The following is a 20297-nucleotide window of genomic DNA, read 5'->3' on the forward strand; positions in this document are numbered from 1 at the left end:
AAAGTATATAATTATCACAAAGCAAAATAGACCTGTTCTTGGATAACATTTGCATAATGTATACAAATGTGGTAGTTAAATTTTTAAGAATAGTTAACAGAGTAACTGCTGTTTCAATATACGTCAAGCGCAAAGTAAAATCTTGTTAATTATAAGGTTAAGAGTAAAATACATCCAAAAATTAAAAAAAAGGTATTAAAATTATGAAAAATAAACTGCGGAATTCGACATAAATGTTACTTGTGACAATTAGCGATACACCGTACAAACATGCTTTCAAACAGCAAACATGATCCGTTCTTATAACAACCATTCATCTCAAGAAAAAAGTAAAAAATCTAGAAATGTCAAATTTTTACTGCAGAGCTATCAATTCTAGTTAGCTACATTTTAAAAATTTGATGCACCGATGAGAAAATCAAAATTTAATTTTTTTAAACATTTTACAAAAAGTTTATCCCCACTTCAATGTACCCTATAAATAATTAATTTACATTTTTTAAGAACAATAGGTGTATTTCGAACAAAAGAACAACCACGTACAATTTTAAAGGGGTCTAGGCTAAAAATTAACAAAATGCACAAACCAGAAACGGTAACTTCAAAGCGTTTATCGTTCAAACTCCCAAAAGTACGTTAGAAAAAAAAGTCTTATCAAAATGTATAAGTAAAAATTAAAATAAATAGGAAATAAATATTACGGAAAAGATGAATATTTAAAGAAAAGGGAATTGAAAGTAAACTAACGATTTAGAACGGTCGGTATATGGCAAGAGCGAGATATTTTGTCCACGAGGTCCGCCGCGGATGGAGTCGGCACACGCGGCCACCGTTCGCTGCAGCTCCCGGACAATCAGACTCGCCTGTCGAACGCGAAAGCGCCTCCGACAAATTCTAAAAGGCTTCTCTCATAGAGTTCTCTAGGCGGCCGCTGGCTTGCGCAGAATCTATACACTGCGTAGGAATTTTGACTAGGCATTAAATGTAGAAATGAAATTTTTGGTCGGTCTGCCGAAGTCTGTGCAGTCTGTGCAGCCAAGGGCCATCCCGAATTTCATCCCCCCCATCGCGCGCGCGTTTTGGCATTCTGTAGCGAATACAGTCCTGACCCTATTTGTTTGACAGCGAGTCGGAGCTAGTAAAACGGGCGATAGGACTTCAGGGGGGGGGGGCGGTAATAAGAGTAAATAAACATTGGAGCAGGGAGGAGGGAAATCACGAGGGGCGCTCTACACCCCCCCCCCTTACCTTGAGTTAGCTATATACCTATATGTGATGGATTTTTGAAAAATCAAAAGTGACTCTTTTTACGAGTAAAATAAACATTATCTTTACTTCACATAAAAGACATATTTAGGGTAACAGTCATGCCACGCTGGGTTGCGCTACTTACGCGTAGAACCCAATTGTAGACCACGTGTGCTTTTCGCTGTCACCAATTAATGTTACCTCCCAATTCCGAAGGACTGGTTGCTGTTATCTGCAAAAAAAAATTTAAATTTAACTTTTCAGACATTCTTTGTCACGACACATTGTTATAATTTATTATTTAGACATTTTTCGGCAGGATTCGTCACGATTTATTATTATAATTTACAATTTAGACTTTTTTGGAACGATTTGTCAGGATTCATTGTTATAATTTAGTGTGTAGACATTTTTCGTCACGATTCATTGTTATGATTTATTAATTAGACATTATTCGTCACGATTTATTATCATAATTTACAATTTAGACATTTTTTGGAACGATTTGTCAGGATTCATTGTTATAATTTAGTGTGTAGACATTTTTCGTCACGATTCATTGTTATGATTTATTAATTAGACATTATTCGTCACGATTTATTATTATGATTTATTAATTAGACATTATTTGTCACGATTCATTGTTATGATTTATTAATTAGACATTATTTGTCACGATTCATTGTTATGATTTATTAATTAGACATTATTCGTCACGATTCATTGTTATGATTTATTAATTAGACATTATTCGTCACGATTTATTATCATAATTTATTATTTAGACATTTTTCGTCACGATTCATTGTTATGATTTATTAATTAGACATTATTCGTCACGATTTATTATTATAATTTACTATATAGACATTTTTGGCATGATTTTTCACGATTCATTGTTATGATTTATTAATTAGACATTATTCGTCACGATTTATTATTATAATTTACTATTTAGACATTTTTGGCATGATTTTTCACGATTCATTGTTATGATTTATTAATTAGACATTATTCGCTACGATTCATTGTTATAATTTATTGTTTAGACATTATTCGCTACCATTCATAGTTATAATTTCATTATATATTCGTCACGATTTACTATGCTAATTTACTATTTAGACATTATTCGTCACCATTCATTGTTATGATTTATTATTTAGACATTATTCACGATTTATTATGATAATATAGTATTTAGACATTATTCGTCACGATTTATTATGATAATATAGTATTTAGACAGTATTCGTCACGATTTATTATTATAATTTACTATTTAGACATTAATCGTCACAATTTATTATTATAATTTACTATTTAGACATTTTTCGGCACGATTTTTCAAGATTCATTGTTATAATTTACTATTTAGGCGTTATTCGTCACAATTTATTATTATTATTATTTATAATTTAGAAATTATTCATCACCATTTATTATTATAACTTACTATTGAGACATGATTCACGATTTATAAAAATAATCTATTGTTATAACCATAAAGATGATCTACTTGGCACCGGCAAATTTCAAAACATACAGAAATGAGAACACACTAAAAGTAAACTTGATCCCGTAATTTCCGGATTGGAAAGATTCTGATCTCAATTCTTTGACGATATAGTTAAGCGTCTCGTAAGTTAGACTAACCATTACCGGGAAATATTACGAATGATTTATCACCTATACGAGTAAAAACGAACAGGTGCGGCAGCGAGTAGACAAGGACGATTCAACCCACACCTATCCCTCGCGCACGCCCAAAAAAAGCGGTTAAAATATATACAAAGGTGTTAAGCGACAGCTTTGCTTAAAAAACAGTGCAGACGTCAACGATGTAACTATCTACCAAAAAGCCACCACGAGCGACAATTTATAAACTCTCCAGCGCCTAGGCCTACGCAACTGGCTTACAACTACCTACAAATATTACACTTTAGAAAAATGATAGAAAGAATTACCTTAATTTGATAAAGAGAGTAAAAAGGACCAGGATTGAGTCCAAAAAAAATCAGAGCGCGTCAGAGTTGGGCGGCCATCACTTCAGCGGCGCTGGGGCCCCCGCGATGTTTTCTTCCCGGAGAGGCCGTGGTGTCGCGCGGCGCGGTCGGACTGCTACGCGAATCAGCGTGCGGGGAAGCCGAGGCTTAGGGGTCGAATGGCAGAGAGCAATCCCCTCCCACTGGATTCATAAACAGGCAAAAATCGGCTGCTCCTCCCAACGGCGCCGACACCGAAGACGACCGTTATAGCGCCTTTCGCTGGTTGACGATTTTCCGCGCAATGACAATTTGCCGAATGGAATTAAGCTCGCTAACCTATAATCGAATGTTCGTCTTCCACTCCGTTCGCCGTAGCGCGCTATCGAGTGAAGATGCGGACTGAGAGATGATCGAGAGAGGCTGATGGAAGAACTCCGCGTTAAGAATGCCCCCAGTCATAAATTATATTTTCAATGTTATCGAAACGTACCGCGTACGTCTACGGTCAGATTTGAAGCGATTAGCGCGCGTCGGACGAGATAGGAGAGTATCCCTTCTCTCTCTCTCAAGGTACGATTCGACCCGGATAAAGGTGACTTAATATATTTAGAGTCCCATTCTTTCGAAAGATAAGGAAGAGGTCCCCATCCTTTCTCGCGGTCTACTTAAATTCAGAGATTGAACGATAGGCGCTACGTGATACGCCCGATTCGCGATAGAATAGTTTCGGAGTTTCCCTTTCATTTTAATATTTCGATGTCAAATGCCGATTAACTTTCAAGCTGTAAAGAGATACTCTGTTGGACATTTCCCGAAATTATACGACGATTTTAAAGATGCCGAGAAAGGTCTTCTTAATTATCGAGATAAAATCTTCCTTTCGTTCGTAAAGGTGCTACGATATACACCTGACCGATTATTTGAACTCCTAACTGATAAATTTCGGTTATCAGTGTGACCATAAGTAACGTAATAACATAAGTAATATAATAACAATAAGTATGACACTTCCTATTGCTTTAATGCTAATAATCTAACCGAACCTTTTTTCGGCACTGATACTCTCCTCAAGCTGTGACTTGGACTCGCGACTTACCGTTTTGGATGACTACGTTTTGATAAAAATTTAAGCCTAATATCGGAGAGCGCATTCTGGAGTCGCGAGGGGCTTTGGCTTTGTTTTGAAGCCCGCGTGCGAATCACGCGTGATAAAAAAACATGAGCTCGTGGCGCCGAGAAAAACTTTTTTAATTTTTATCATTTTAGCTTAATATTCCGCCTATCTATCGAACACCAGATATTTCGGCTTAGCGGAAGTCTCGCGTATTTTAGACACTAGAGGGCTTTGTACTAAGAAAACATCTTGATTACGCAATAACTATGAAAATCAGTTTGGTTGTAAATCTCTTTAATTGCCATACTTATTGTTATTATGTTTCTTATGGTGTTATGTTATTCTAAATAATATATTAATACGTATTTTTAAATGAAATTAAACAAATTAGATTAAATTTCGAGCTGGTTCAAAATATTTATATATAAAAAAATTAAACATTATTTAAATTCAGTTAAAATCAATTATAAGCCCATAAATATTATTAATGAAAAGTTTATATCAAATTATAAATATTATGAAATAAAATTTTAAATTCATTCTGGATAAAAACTACAAGGACCTAAAAAAAATCTACAAAATACCATAAGGTAATAGTTTTGAAATTTACTCAATCCGCGAGTCTAAGCACGACGAAAAAGTGTAACCCTAATTGTGGCCCCATAGAAATGCAGATGTGCACCGCAAGACGTTTGCCAATACCAAGATTTAGTGCCCCATTTGGGGTATTGACCCCGCATTCAAAGGAGGCAACCCTATAGCTATCGAGGGATAAGACATTGACCTCCACCTTTCTTCTGGAGAAAATCTTTTACTTGACTGAGGTTCGGGGGTACATTAGGGGGGCTAAAAGGGTTACGCGATCGCCGGAAATGAGGGAGATGGGGGCAACCTACCCGAGGAGGGCGTTTAAAAGGGGTTTTTGCTTCTTGAGCATAAGGTGTCGGCATATGCTCCTAAGAAGACAAAATATACGATGGTCAAGGACTTCGAGTTCTTCGACTTGAGAAAAGTACAACCACTTAAAATCTCAACAATACACTTTGAAATTTTGACCCTTGGTAAACTGGGTACAGGTTTTTCAGGGTTCATTGGATAGAGTTAGGCAGGTTCTATATCGTATACCTTGCTAGATATTTTTTTAAATTCCAAATGAATATATTCAAATTAAAAAGACGACTAATACAATAAGCTTTCCTGGCTAAATTATACGCGTGTTTATTGAAGTTTCAATAAACCCATTGGAAAATTTAAAACAAAGTTCAAATGAAAATTTTTGTAATTTAAATTTGTAATTCGCTTTGTATCGCTATATATCATGTGCTTAATAAAATATTACTTTTGCTTTTCAAATTTTATTTTGGCTTTCTTGTAAAATTATCTACGCTTTAGAGGCTCTATCGCATTTCCCAAACAACAAAGAACGTCACAAGTCAAAACAAATAATTTACCCATATCAGAGGTAAGTAATAATCTAATGGGGGTCCTATTTCTAATGAGATGGTTTTCGAGACAGAGAAACTCGAGTTAATTAAAATACAGTTTCAAATATGTAATTTTCAACTAATACGAAAATAAAAAGAAACGTTTCTAAATTACAACTGCGAAGTCCCCTCCGAAAAATTAGCATATTAAAAATTATAAAGAGTTAAAAATATATATTATACACGAGGCAGATAGAAATGATTGAAAACCATTTACAAGTCAAATGACCGAACTAATGAAGAAGCTAAATTTACCAGACACAGGAGAGCCACTTTTAATAGTGTAGCGAGAGAATTATTAAAAATAAAAACGTGAATTTTTAATTAGGGAAGAAAACCCGAAATATGAATTATTCCGGGATATTAATAAGCCACTCACCAGACACTGTTGTCTCGAGATAAAAGAGGGGGTAAAGTTTACTCTAAATGAAGCGAGGTCAGGCGCGTACACCCGTGGGTGAAAATTTCTCCAGGTTTTATATTCAACGATTTGATAAAATCGGAACGTCACATATTGCTGACTATGAAATATTAGGATCGTCGAGAAAATTTGTTATGCAAAAATGATCGTTCTAGAAAATATTAATACTGATTTAGAGTTAAAAATATTTCTTTTCATAACGGAATCTTTTCCATACTTTCGCCGTAGGCGGCGCTGACCCTCATTGCCCACGTGTATATATAAAACAATTAATGATCTGGGAGGGTTTCAATGGAATTCAAAATAGCATAGAGTCGCGCACGGTTGAAAAATGTAAGTTCTTTAGTTACAGATCTATTTATTTAAACTGAAAAATGAATATTTTAAAACTATAAATCATAACGAAGCGTTAGTTTACGAAAGGGGTATCACGGGACTTTTGAGGGACAATTTCCAGTTACGCTTTACCACTACTGAATGACAGGATCGAGTTGGTCGTGGTGTAGCTTCCGCCCATTTATTTGGGTACGCTAAATGTATTCACTAAGAAAGTCGAATAAAATAATATCTGATCGGGCATAGTTGACAATAATTTCAAAAATATAAAATTTTTAGGTTAAAGATCTACCCACAATGTTGGAAAGGATTATAAGAATTTTTGCATTTTTAGGCCCGCTTATTGTGTGTTCCGTGTAAAACAAAGTCTCATTGAAATTCTTTCTTTGGAAATGTTCTACAGAGGAACTCTTATAAGTTATTATGATACATATGTTATGACGTTATTCCGGTTCTGCTAATTTGTATTTGGCTCCTGATTGGCTTAAATGAATTGGTAAAACACAGAGATGTACCGCCCATCCCAGCCTCAGATGGTAGAAAATAACACATTGTTGATGAATACATTTTTGAATTTTCCCACCCTGACTGACGCAAAATTCGTCAAATTTAAACCAACATGTAAATTTTTAACCTAAATATGTTTCAAAACCCAAACACTCTATATTTATTCGAAACACTCTTTTTGAAAGTCAGCGTAATAATATCAATACCAATTATTAATAAATTTTCGAATAAAAACGGGTAAACGTGAGATAAATAGTTGAAAACTATTCAACTCAGGTAAAAGTACTAACCGCGTAATACGGTTCCAGATGCCCCAAAAATGGGCCCCAATAAACGTTTCAATCATCAGAAGAACCCCCAAACCAATTATATTATCACGGGAAAGCTGTTTTTGGCCAATAACAGGCAATAGTATTAATTCTATAATTATCCTAGATGAGTCAATAGGTAATTTGATATACTTCAAAATATGTTCCGAAAATTAAACGGTGAAATATTAATGGCGCAATAATGATAATTTATTTTTGTTATTACTCAGGAATTTTTTAAATTAGAAGTTTCATTTAAACCAAGGAATACCTCCGCGTATGGTGCCATGCATACCAGAGTGACTGAGAAAAATCATATCACCTCGGTATAGGAATCAAACCTACGACCTTTGGGTTACCTTCCCAACGCCACTACCATTGGACTACCGAGGCCACGAATAATCAAGCCTCAGACATCCAATTTAAGAATGACTCGATCTGGTTCACATTATTGACGGGATACATTTAACCCGTTGTTGACGGTGCCGTAGCATTTTACGACAACTAATAGCTCTTTCTATAAAATAATATATACCCATAAATGTATAAAAAGTGTTACTATTTGGAGCGCGCGCTTCTTAAATATTTCCGTGTAGAGGGTCTCGTGCGTTTTCGCGCGAGCTCAACAAAAACAAAAATATGCGCGCGCGCTCTCTAACTTTAACTGCACGATGAATCTAACGTAAACACGTGACCTCTCGTATTTTATATAAAGAGTTATTTATAACAGGTCCTTGATAGCTACTAGCAACTAACACAAGGAGAACGCAGCTAGCCTTTAAACACGCTAACGAAGGGTTGTGTACGAATTTCATTGGACGAGCGTCACGAGCCTTTACGCTGAACGTTTTACGGGCGGGGGGAAGACAATTTCCGAATTTTCCCCTTCCGACGGCAGCAGGCGCTAAAGCCTCTAGCCAATGAAAAATGTACACAAGAAAATCCACGACTTTTGACGGGTTGCGTTCCTCTTGTGTGGGGTGTTGTGTTTGTTGCTCCTAGTTGATAGCCTGTAGTCATAGTTGACGGATTTTGAAATGACGTTTTAGCGCGCGACACTACAGGTACAATGGTACATGTCTTGGGCACACAGCCTTCTTTGCGTGCTTTTTTGACCTTGACATGTAGAGGTATTTTCACGTGCAAAATGAATTTTAAAAGCCGTCAATAATGATAATTTATTTTGGTTATTACGCAGGAATTTTTGATGAACGTAGTCTATCGAAACGTTAATCTGACAGCTATAATAAGAAAATAGGGTATAATTACCAGTTTAAGTTGAGGATAAATTGAACAATATCGTGCTCGGTTTTATAGGAAATTTATTTGAAGTTTAAACTCAGATCGACGTAGAACTCGTCAAACAACCAATATGTGAAGCATCATAAATTAAAAAGCTGTATTGGTGGAAAGTGCGTCTATACATTCTAGAGTAAAACCGAACGTACCAGAAAAATTAAGGATGTCACCGATAAAAAAAATGGAAAAAGCAGCAAACCAACTGGGACAACTAACTACATACAGCCCTACGCGAAATAACGTACTTAACTTGCCAATTCCGTCATAGGCAGGGTGTGGGGTAAAGTCTATGTTTCATTGTGGAGGTGCGGAAATGTTAGATAGAAAACTGAAATAGTTATAACGGTAAAAATAGAGAAAGTAAAGTTAATACCAATAAATAATAACCAATATTAGAATTGTATAATTTATCTCTTAGAAGATCAGTTCGAGGCATTTTTCAATGGGTGGAGTTTTATGTGAAAAAGTTAAACCTCATAGTGATTACTGATAATTTATAAATCATATTGTATTTTTTTTTCCGATAGTATTTTGAAAAATCAGCGGGGACCTAAGATGGTACAAGTTTCAAGTTAATTACATCAGCAGTATAGGGAGATTAATACTTATTTCTTAATTATTATATATTATATACTTTTGATAATATATAATATTATTATTATAAACAAAATACAAAATTAATCTGATAATTCGAATTTTATAACCCAAATATATCACCAAGTTATTAGTTTTATTACAAATTTCTGACTTTCTTAAAGTTTCTTTATTAAGATAAAATAAACAAATACTATCAAGAACATATTTAGGTTATTGAGAATGAGCAATTCGACGGTTTTACAAAAGCAAGAAGTACTGCTAAGGTCAGACCGAAAATCGAATTTCACATTGAAACAGTAACGTCATCCGTTGAGACTCGTATTGAACTATTTTTTCCTTGATAACATATTTGAGGATTTACCAACTATTTTACTATTTACGATTGATGAAATTAATTAAATCGTTAAACTTGGCTTTTATTAAAGTTGCACAAACTAAATTAAGAGCTAAATAATATTTTTAAAGAATTAATTATACTCGTTATCACGAAAGATCAAATAAATTAATCCTTCTTACGACCGACACTAGATGGCTCTATTCTAAAACATGTTCAATTAATTTCTAAAACATGTTCAATGATACCTTAAAAATGTTAAATAATACCTTAAAATTGTTTAATTCTATCTTAAAAATTATCAATAATATGTTAAAAATGTTAAATAATACCTTAAAAATGTTAAATAATACCTTAAAAATGTTAAATAATACCTTAAAAATGTTAAATAATACCTTAAAATTGTTTAATTCTATCTTAAAAATTATCAATAATATCTTAAAAATTATCAATAATATCTTAAAAATGTTAAATAATACCTTTAAATTCTTTAATTCTATCTTAAAAATTATCAATAATATCTTAAAAATGTTAAATAATACCTTTAAATTGTTTAATACTATCTTAAAAATTATCAATAAATCTTAAAAATTATCAATACTATCTTTAAAATGTTTAATAATAACCTAAAAATGTGTAATAATATCTTAAAATGTTTAATAACTTCTTAAAATGTTTTAATAATACCTAAGAAATGTTTAATAATAGCTTATTTTTTTTAATAATACCTTAAAAATGTGTAATAATATCTTAAAATATTTTAATAATATCGTAAATTATTTTAATAATATCTTTAAAAAGGCTTACAAGACCACATAATAATTTGAATATTGATGGTGTGACTTCAGAAACACGTGTTTTCAGAAGCAGGAACATATACTAAAGTGACGTGACGGAAGGGGAGGAGCTACGTAAATTTCGGTCCGAATTTTTCAAACTATTCTGTATACTTTTAAGGATTCCTTAAAAAAATTAGTAATTCCTTAAAAACAATTTCTAAATACTTGGTCAATGGCAAATAATCCCCCGCGCATCTAGCCGCCATCTCTCTCGGAACTCAAAGTATTTCTTTAATAAAAAATGTTTTACTTTCGAAGTACTAGTTCTAAAATAATTATCTTAAAGAGAACAAGTAAAAAAAGGGCTTTTCTCCTGAAAGTTGAAAGAGACAAAATGAAGCAGGTAAAATGGTTAATGGTTTTAGCGGTGTCTAGACTGGGTTTTACGAACCTAAATTCACTCCGAAAATAATCTAAGTGTGGATCCGAAGGGCGTTTCTTTACCGAGAGAGAGAGGTCATTCAAAATCGATTCTTCGCAACACAAGCCAATAGACCTTCCCACTTCAAGCATTAGACACTAGTTTTTTCGTCTCATTAAGTCTCTGCAAAATTTCGAACTATGCTTGAAAACGATACGAAAATAATGAATTTTTGGGTCTATACAACACGTACAACCTTAACAGTAGGAATAACGGTACGGTTCTAGCATGAATGTATTCATTTCAACCATGAATATCGAACTATATCATTACCCTTTGTACCATCTGGGGCTAAGATGGGGGGTGCCTTTCTGCGTTTTACGTCATCACTTAAGCCAATCACGAGACAGGCGTTTGCGTTGACTCGATCCACAAAACGCTAAGCCTTGGCACTGAAAGTTAGTCAAGTTTCGAAACGTTACGCTTCAAAACAATTTTTAATTGGTAGCGCGTGACCGACGTCATAATAGCTAAGCCCCTCCCATCCTAGCGACTGAGGGCAGGCTACCTAATGCAGTTCGATATTCATGGTTGAAATGAATACATTCATGGTTCTAGTTGTTAAGTGTACCATCTGCGTGCGAGTTTATTTCCACCACTGATTAGTTAAACCAAGAGTTGATAATGAATATGTTTTGAGAATCCACGGACATAATGGTCGATTTTACCACGCCACGAGAAGGGGGAAGGAAAAACGTCACCAGCGGGTGCTTCATTCGCGTCGGGAGACCCAATGAGATTGTTTTAGGTGGAGGGAGCTTACTGGTAGAGCGGGATAGGGATTGGAAGCCACGCTCAAAATCGTCTTAACATACTCATTACCCCAACAGATAAATAAATACAGTATTGATTTAACAGGAAATCGGACTAAATCCCTAACGAACAAGGTAAAATTGTATAAAACTCTTACCATAGGCCTTTCGATAAAAGCTGTTCAGCAATTCTCTGGTAAATTTTTATGTTCAGAACCTGGGCGTACAAGCTGCTATTAATATGGTATTTGCCATTTGGACTTAACGCCGTGCCAGACAAAATGGAAAAACACTAGACGGCGAATGTAGACGCAAAAAAAATGTGTTAGGCCTAGGCTTCAGCTGACACTAGCGCACGCTATAATGAGGTTTTTTTTAACGCGTAAACGTTCTAGTGGAAAACTACATTTACGGAGTTTTTTGCGTCTACGCTCGCGGTGTCTTTGCCCCTTTGCAAAATGACAACCAGTTACGTTATTAAACCGAATGGGATGTTAACATTCAACCAAAAGCGATGTTGTTGCTACCACACAAAACATTCAACTGAGAGAAATGTTGTAGCTAACACCCAAAGCATTCAACCGAAAGGATTTTTGAAGCTACAATCCAAAACATTCAGGCAAAAAGAAAATTGTAGCTACCACACAAAATATTCAACCGAAAGGAGTTTTGAAGCTACAATCCAAAACATTCAGGCAAAAAGAAAATTGTAGCTACCACACAAAATATTCAACCGAAAGGAATTTTGAAGCTACTACCCAAAGTATTCAACCGAAATCGATGTAGTAGCTACTACACAAAACATTCAACCGAAAGAAATGTTGAAGATACAGCCCAAAACATTCAACTAAAAGGAATGTTGTATACCTACCATCCAAAAATTCAACCGAAATCGATAGTAGCTATCACACAAAACATTCAACTAAAAGGAATGCTGAAGCTACAGCCCAAAACATTCAACTAAAAGGAATGCTGAAGCTACAGCCCAAAACATTCAACTAAAAGAAATGCTGAAGCTACAGCCCAAAACATTCAACTAAAAGGAATGTTGTAGCTACAGCCCAAAACATTCAACTAAAAGGAATGTTGTAGCTACAGTCCAAAACATTCAACTAAAAGGAATGTTGTAGCTACAGTCCGAAACATTCAACTAAAAGGAATGCTGTAGCTACAGTCCAAAACATTCAACTAAAAGAAATGTTGAAGCTACAGCCCAAAGCATTCAACCGAAAGCGATGCTGAAGCTACCATACAAAACATTGAACCAAAAGAAATGTTGAAATAACCAGTGCCTCTTCGAAGAAGGGTCCGATTACACTTAAACATATTGAGTACCCAATGATATTCCCAAATGCGTTTCGGAAGAAAAATAATTAGAAACGAAATATATCAAATATTAACTTTCTAAAACTATTACATCAAAATATATGGTCTACATCTTCGCTAACATCTTACATCCTTACGCAAATTGTGATTCGCAGTTTAGCAGGTGGAAGATGTTGAATTTTCTCGTAAGAGATATGTTATATACCAATGAATTCTCGGTTTTAGCTACATCTCACAAAGAAAGCGTCAATATTATTCCAGCTTAAAAACCATACAAAAATTTATAATAACATTTTATTGTCCTACTGAAAAATCTCTCCGTTTAATAAGAAAAATATAACAATAGACTATGGTCCGTTATCACCGTAACAAAAGCGACTTGAAAAATAAAAGACAAGAAGGATAAGGAGGGATGGGTGGAAAAAAGGCTCGTATAAGACGTAACAATATACTCACGCGACAAAGTCCGTCCTTAAAACATACCGCGTCCGTTGATATAAGGAGAAAGACAAGTTTTAAAAATTCAGAGAAAACACGAGACGAAAAATGGACGGTCCGTTATTTTCCACTCGAAGAAACCGCGAAATAATATTAATACACGAAGCCATCGAAACCGTCGTAGCGGGTAATACTAAAAGAGGACCAGGCAGCTCCCTTTCACGCGACTCTCTCTTTGGTCCGGTTCCGACAAGGGGGTAAAAACGAAAAACGCGAGCCGAAAATTTTCAGAAATTAAACATTGTTTTCGGAGCGAAATTTTAATAGCTTAACCAAAGGAAACCGTCTCGAAAAAGAAAAGCTGACGAGAGAGAGAGTCTTGGCGGGTGGTGGTGAGGGCGCGACCACCAGCACACTCTCCGATGTCCTCTGTCGCGCCTAAGGACGCGAAAGAACTCTAGGACGTCCCCCCAAAAGAGTTTTCCCACGCGCGCCTCGCCAAAACAAGGGGCATATAAGATCCCAGGGTTAGCTGCCGCTGCTGAGAATTCAAAAACTTTTATAAATATTTAATGGCGCGACGGTCCATCACCCTGCGCGCTTTCTTCCCCGCCGTCTTAAGGGCCCTGAGCCCGTTGGAGCGGCTAAAGTCCTCGGGCTTAAGAAAACCCGCGCTTTTAAAAGAAGCAAAATGAAGGGAGGAAACAGCTACGGCCTTTATCAGCCCGGAAGAAACCCCTGGTTAATGCCCGCGTTATTTTTCTCCTACGTTAAGACTTTATACGTATAACCTTATTTTACCCCTTCCACTCGTACCGTCTACGACTAGACACTCGGGATAGAGGTAGCCGCATTGGCACTCGCGACAATAACGGAGTGCCAAGTGACGCCGATCGTCGAATTAAGGACCATGTTTAATCTAGCAGTTCTTAAGTTCCTTCAAACTTTGTTAGGCCAACCTTATAGGAGTGAAAAAAGATAGCAGATCCTCTTTGAAGTAGTCGCTCTATGCCCGGTAAGGATATAAAATAATGGTTTTAGTTCCTTTATTCGCCCCCCCCCTGTCCTTTTCCCCCTTGGTCCACTCGCTCGTAGAATCTCGTATCGGGCCAACGGTCCCTCCCAGCACGCCACTAATAAAAGAAGTGACTTAAGTCGGGAAAGGGCGTTCTACGCAGTGCGCGGTGGTACCACGATGGATGAGCTCCGGGACGCGGACCGGGAGGATGGGTCACGTGTAATTAAAGAGCCGTTATTATCATTCATTAGGTAGGGCATAATTGGCCTTACTAGTCTCTGGTACAAAACCATCCCGGAGCATTCCAGGGTCCCCTCTGGGAATTTTTCTCGCGAGTGCTGGCTATCTCGTAAGTTGAAAGCGACATAAAAGGTCTCCCCTTCTTTGAACCCTTTCCGTATCTTTTCTTTTCACGCGTATATAAAATCTTGGTGGATTTTTTATTCTTTTTTATCCTTCATCACGCGAAAGGGAGAGCGGCGTCACCATCGTCGCTTCTTCATCTTCTTCTCCAACGGATCCCTGGATGCTGCGAGCATTCCAAACAAACTTTTCCGTTAAAAGGAAAAGTTCCCGGGGAATGGAGGCTCGGGAGGAGGGCCTCCATTGGAATTAAAGAAGATGGAAAAAACCAGGGCCTGCTGGTAAAAAGAATCCTCGGCGAAAAGGAATTCTTAGAAACGCGAAAAGGAAGGAAGGAAGCGAGCCAGAGAAGCCCCGGAGAAGAGGACGACATTTTTTTTCATTTCTTTATTTCTCTCTCTCCAAACTTTTATCAAAAGAAGGCAACTGGGTAGAGAGGCTTAGGCCTTAATCAGATTAAAACCCTTGTGTAAAATTGATGGGATTTTTCTTAAGCTTAAAGGGGGGTTGGAGGCTGGTTTGGGATGCGACGGGGAAGATGGCGGGTTTCTCCGCATCATCTTCTATCCTACTCCCGCACCTCTGGATCTTCTTCATCCGCGTCCCTTTTTCAAGAAAATCCTCTTGGAATGGCATTACACACAAATGCCCCCTTTCGTCCCTTCCTGGTAGCACTATAGCTTCCTCCGGCACTCTCAGAAAAAGGACAGGGTGATATTCCGAAATCGCTTACAAGTATTTCTTAAATTTAATCCAAATTTTAAAAACGAAATCGCAAATAATGAAATAATAAGGTTCATGAATTGTAGGTTATATCTTACAAATATTTATCTAGCTATGAAGGGCTTGCCACCACCCTCCTACGCGTTCTAACCCGGCCACCTGCTTAAGGCATTAAAAGTCGCTAGATGACTTGGGCCTAAGGTGGTTGTTTGGGTATTAGCTATAGCTGATTATTATGATTATAAGCCTAGCTATCTTGCTACTGTATTTCGGAATTGAAATACACCTTTATAGGTTCAAATATCGAAAGAAAAAATCCATTGATTCATTGTCTTTCAAATTGAAAAATATTATAAACCTGACCAACTTAAAAACCTCATTGAAACGAATTAATTCTTTCGCTACAACGATAAACTAAATTTACTCTTAAAAGGTACACGAGGCTAGCATCAGAATTATTGCAAATTCAAAGTTTTTACGTTAGAGGTTATAATGGATAAGCTTTACCTAAATGGTTCTAAAAATACAAAGCTAAATAAGCAATTTAACGAAATATAATTTATTTAAGCTAATATTTTCTATACTAATGCTATAGTCAGATACTGAGAAGCTAGATTGGGTTAACGATTTCAAGAACCAAATATCACCTTGTACACGGTACTAAGAAAAATTCAGGAGAGGGCAAAGGGAAAATGAAGGGTAGTTTTCGCGCAATATTAGCGTATTCAGTATATATATATATATATCCGTTTCGTAACAGGGCTGTAAAAATTCTCCACCAGAGTATACTTTCGGCTCGCAGGAACGAGCACGATTTTCGCTTCTTTTTCTATACTTTTTACTCTCTTCATTTCACTGGTTTCCTCTCTCTCAAGATTTTCTCTGAACATTTTCCCTTTAGTTTGCGAGATTTCTGCTTCAAAGGAGTAAGAGGGGGGCTCAGCTTCCACCCCCCCCCCGGTCCTCGCTAAAACCGAAATGATCCCTTCAAAAGTAAGGAAAAAAGGACAGAAAGCTCCGAATTTTTGAACTTTCAGGCGGAAAAAAAGCAAATTAATTATTTGACGTTGCTTGCCGAGAGGTAATCAAGAAACGGAACCATTTTTATACGGGAATTCTATTTGCTTTATATTTATAAAAAGAACGTAAGAGAGTATAAAAATATCCGTAGATTTAACGGTGAAAGCTAGCTAAGTCTTTTCCGAGGTGGAAAATATTTCTCATTAGCATATTGGGTCGGGGCAGCCTAAGTCAACTTTGACCATCTTTTCCCTACTTAATTTCGGATAAATTGCTAGCCCCGAGTTTTGATAGGGAGCCCAAAGTTAATCAGGTTTTTTTTCCTTCCATCGCCGTAGTACCGTAATGTAGGTGGGGGGGGGGGGGGGGGGTACTGTTTCCGTTTATTCTTTGCCGACCAAGAAAGGTACGAACGAGCCAAAAATGGGTATGCTTGTTTGCCCAATATAGTCGCGTACGTTGATGGCGAAAAGCTCGCCCCAGGCCACGGAATTTTTGGGGGAGAAAATAGGTCCTAGAACTTCATCGCCCACCCACGAAAAATGTTTTCATTTAATGTCTTACTAAGATGACAAAAGCCCCCCACCCCCCCCCCCCTCACGATACCATCTTCTTACGACCTAAAATGACCCTGAGAATAGTTCGCTAAGTAAACACCGTGTTAGACTTCTAAATCTTATTTTTTATCATATAGGATCGGCAGTATTTTAAGTAATAATAGCCCCAGGATATTCCCGAAAACTACACTGTTAAATTTTATTTTTATAGGCGAGTTACAGAAATATTATTATTTACAAATTATTTATATGCATAAACTATTTTTCATCCCATAACGTGGGCGTCGACCATTCTCGCTAAGTTCGTCGACCATTCTCGCTTAGTTCGTCGACCATTCTCGCTTAGTTCGTCGACCATTCTCGCTTAGTTCGTCGGCCATTCTCGCTTAGTTCGTCGACCATTCTCGCTTAGTTCGTCGACCATTCTCGCTTAGTTCGTCGGCCATTCTCGCTTAGTTCGTCGACCATTCTCGCTTAGTTCGTCGACCATTCTCGCTTAGTTCGTCGACCATTCTCGCTTAGTTCGTCGACCATTCTCGCTTAGTTCGTCGGCCATTCTCGCTTAGTTCGTCGACCATTCTCGCTTAGTTCGTCGGCCATTCTCGCTTAGTTCGTCGACCATTCTCGCTTAGTTCGTCGGCCATTCTCGCTTAGTTCGTCGGCCATTCTCGCTTAGTTCGTCGACCATTCTCGCTTAGTTCGTCGACCATTCTCGCTTAGTTCGTCGGCCATTCTCGCTTAGTTCGTCGACCATTCTCGCTTAGTTCGTCGACCATTCTCGCTTAGTTCGTCGGCCATTCTCGCTTAGTTCGTCGACCATTCTCGCTTAGTTCGTCGACCATTCTCGCTTAGTTCGTCGGCCATTCTCGCTTAGTTCGTCGACCATTCTCGCTTAGTTCGTCGACCATTCTCGCTTAGTTCGTCGACCATTCTCGCTTAGTTCGTCGGCCATTCTCGCTTAGTTCGTCGACCATTCTCGCTTAGTTCGTCGACCATTCTCGCTTAGTTCGTCGGCCATTCTCGCTTAGTTCGTCGACCATTCTCGCTTAGTTCGTCGACCATTCTCGCTTAGTTCGTCGGCCATTCTCGCTTAGTTCGTCGACCATTCTCGCTTAGTTCGTCGACCATTCTCGCTTAGTTCGTCGGCCATTCTCGCTTAGTTCGTCGGCCATTCTCGCTTAGTTCGTCGACCATTCTCGCTTAGTTCGTCGACCATTCTCGCTTAGTTCATCGACCATTCTCGCTAAGTTCGTCGACCATTCTCGCTAAGTTCGTCGAACATTACCGCTCAGTACGGCGAAGATTCTCGCTCGCTATATCGACCATTCTCGCTCACCACGTCAATAATTAACTCTCAGTACGTCAACCACTCTCGCTCACGTCTACGTGGACCATTAACGCTTAGTACGTCGACCACTATCACTCACAAGGAGACATCCTGAAGTGTAACCCACCGATTTTGTTCAAACTCGGGGGATTGGTAGACCTTCGTGTATCATGAAAAATCCTAAAGGGAATTTATTCAATGGGCAACCGTTTTGCCATGGTAACGAAAAATGTTTTTGACCACACAAAATATTAAATTTTCCCATTGAAAATAACATGGAATTTTGACCTCAAATTGATCAAAAGTTGATCAGTTTTGATGTTTTTTTGTAAATTTTTATCTATTTTTTCTATTTTTGGCATTTTCGAATTTTTGAAATTTGTTAAAATTTTTCACAGGAATCGGTCTTAATCCCATGTTATTTTCAATGGGAAAATTTAAATTTTTGGTTGTCAAAAACATTTTTCGTTGCCATGGCAAAACGGTAGCCCATTAAAAAAATTCCCTTTAGGATTTTTCATGATACATGAAGGTCTACCAATCCCCCGAGTTCGAACGAAATCGGTGGGTTACACTTCGGGATGTCTCCTTGTCAGTATATCAACCATTAACGCTCAAAACGTCAAAAATTAACTCTCAGTACGTCAACAACTCTCGCTCACTACGTGGACCATTCTCACTCACTACGTTGACCATTATAACGCTTAGTACGTCAACCACTCTCACTCAGTATACCGACCATTAACGCTCAGTACGTCGAAGATTCTCGCTTGCTATATCGACCCTTCTCGCTCACTACGTCCGCTATTAGCGCTCACTACGTCAACCCTTCTCGCTCACTAGTACGTCGACCCTTCTCGCTCACTACGTCGACCCTTATCGCTCACTACGTCGACCCTTATCGCTCACTACGTCGACCCTTATCGCTCACTACGTCGATCCTTCTCGCTCACTACGTCGACAATTCTCGCTCACTTAGCAGGGACTGTAGGTGGTGATTTTTAATGTAGGATTGAAGATTCGCACAAATTTTAAATATGAGTGCGAAACTCTACTTATTGCAAAGGATCATAAAATTAGCGAATAAGTAGATTAGTCCATTATGATAAAGGATAAAAAAGCTAAACCCTAAACAAATTTTAAGAAATTTAAAAACTTACAAATAGCTTGTACTAATAGGTCTTCGAGCAAACAAAAAGACGCGAAACTCGGACCAAATAGATCTTCGAGGCAAAAACTAAATTTAATTAAATAAACTAAAATAAAATAGCCAGAATTTCCAACGGTAGACCGGTTTCGTCGTATTTGGGACTCGTCAGTACCGTGCGGAAATCTGGCTCGCGACTATTACACCAAAAAGACAAACTGAGCCTAAACATTAAAAATTAAAAAAACACATTGCGTAGCAACGGAAAGCCGAATAGGGGGAGAGTGGTGGGGTATAGTAGATCCGAAATGTTAAGTTAAAAGGAACCACCTATGAACTCCTTGCAAAGAATGATAAAATTAGCGTATAAGTAGATTAGTCCATTACGAGCTATTTGTAAGTTTTTAAACTTCTTCAAATTTGTTTAGGGTTTTGCTTTTTTATCCCTTATCATAATGGACTAATCTACTTATTCGCTAATTTTATCATCCTTTGCAATGCAGTCCATAGGTGGTTCCTTTTAACCGTACTTATTGGTTGGTGAATTTTTTATAATTGCGTTATATTTTGAAAAATATTCAATTAACGTAGATCGAATTAGTTTAATCTTTTAATTATCGTTACGGTTCATTATTGCGAAAAAGATTCAATTATATAAAGAGGTTTTTGTAATTTGGAATAAACATTCTATAAAATTTCTATCAATAGGATTTCTATAGAAGTACAATAG

General features: G+C 37.2%; 1 protein-coding gene across 4 annotated transcripts in view; it reads right to left on the reverse strand.

Moving 5' to 3' along the window:
* The window catches only part of nab (NGFI-A-binding protein homolog), a 145261-nt gene that overhangs the window by 111060 nt on the left and 13904 nt on the right, over positions 1 to 20297 (reverse strand). For 3 of the 4 annotated variants that reach the window (XM_090162416.1, XM_090162417.1, XM_090162413.1), the window contains exon 2: positions 1394 to 1480. The gene's annotated coding sequence lies outside the window, so the exon portion shown is untranslated. Of the gene's footprint in view, positions 1 to 1393; positions 1481 to 3215; positions 3441 to 20297 lie in introns of those variants that run through there. The other variant, XM_090162414.1, reaches the window with a different exon arrangement.

The sequence above is a fragment of the Leiobunum rupestre genome, chromosome 11, assembly GCF_980474605.1.
Source record: "Leiobunum rupestre chromosome 11, qqLeiRupe1.1.hap1, whole genome shotgun sequence".
Lineage (NCBI taxonomy): Eukaryota > Metazoa > Arthropoda > Arachnida > Opiliones > Sclerosomatidae > Leiobunum > Leiobunum rupestre.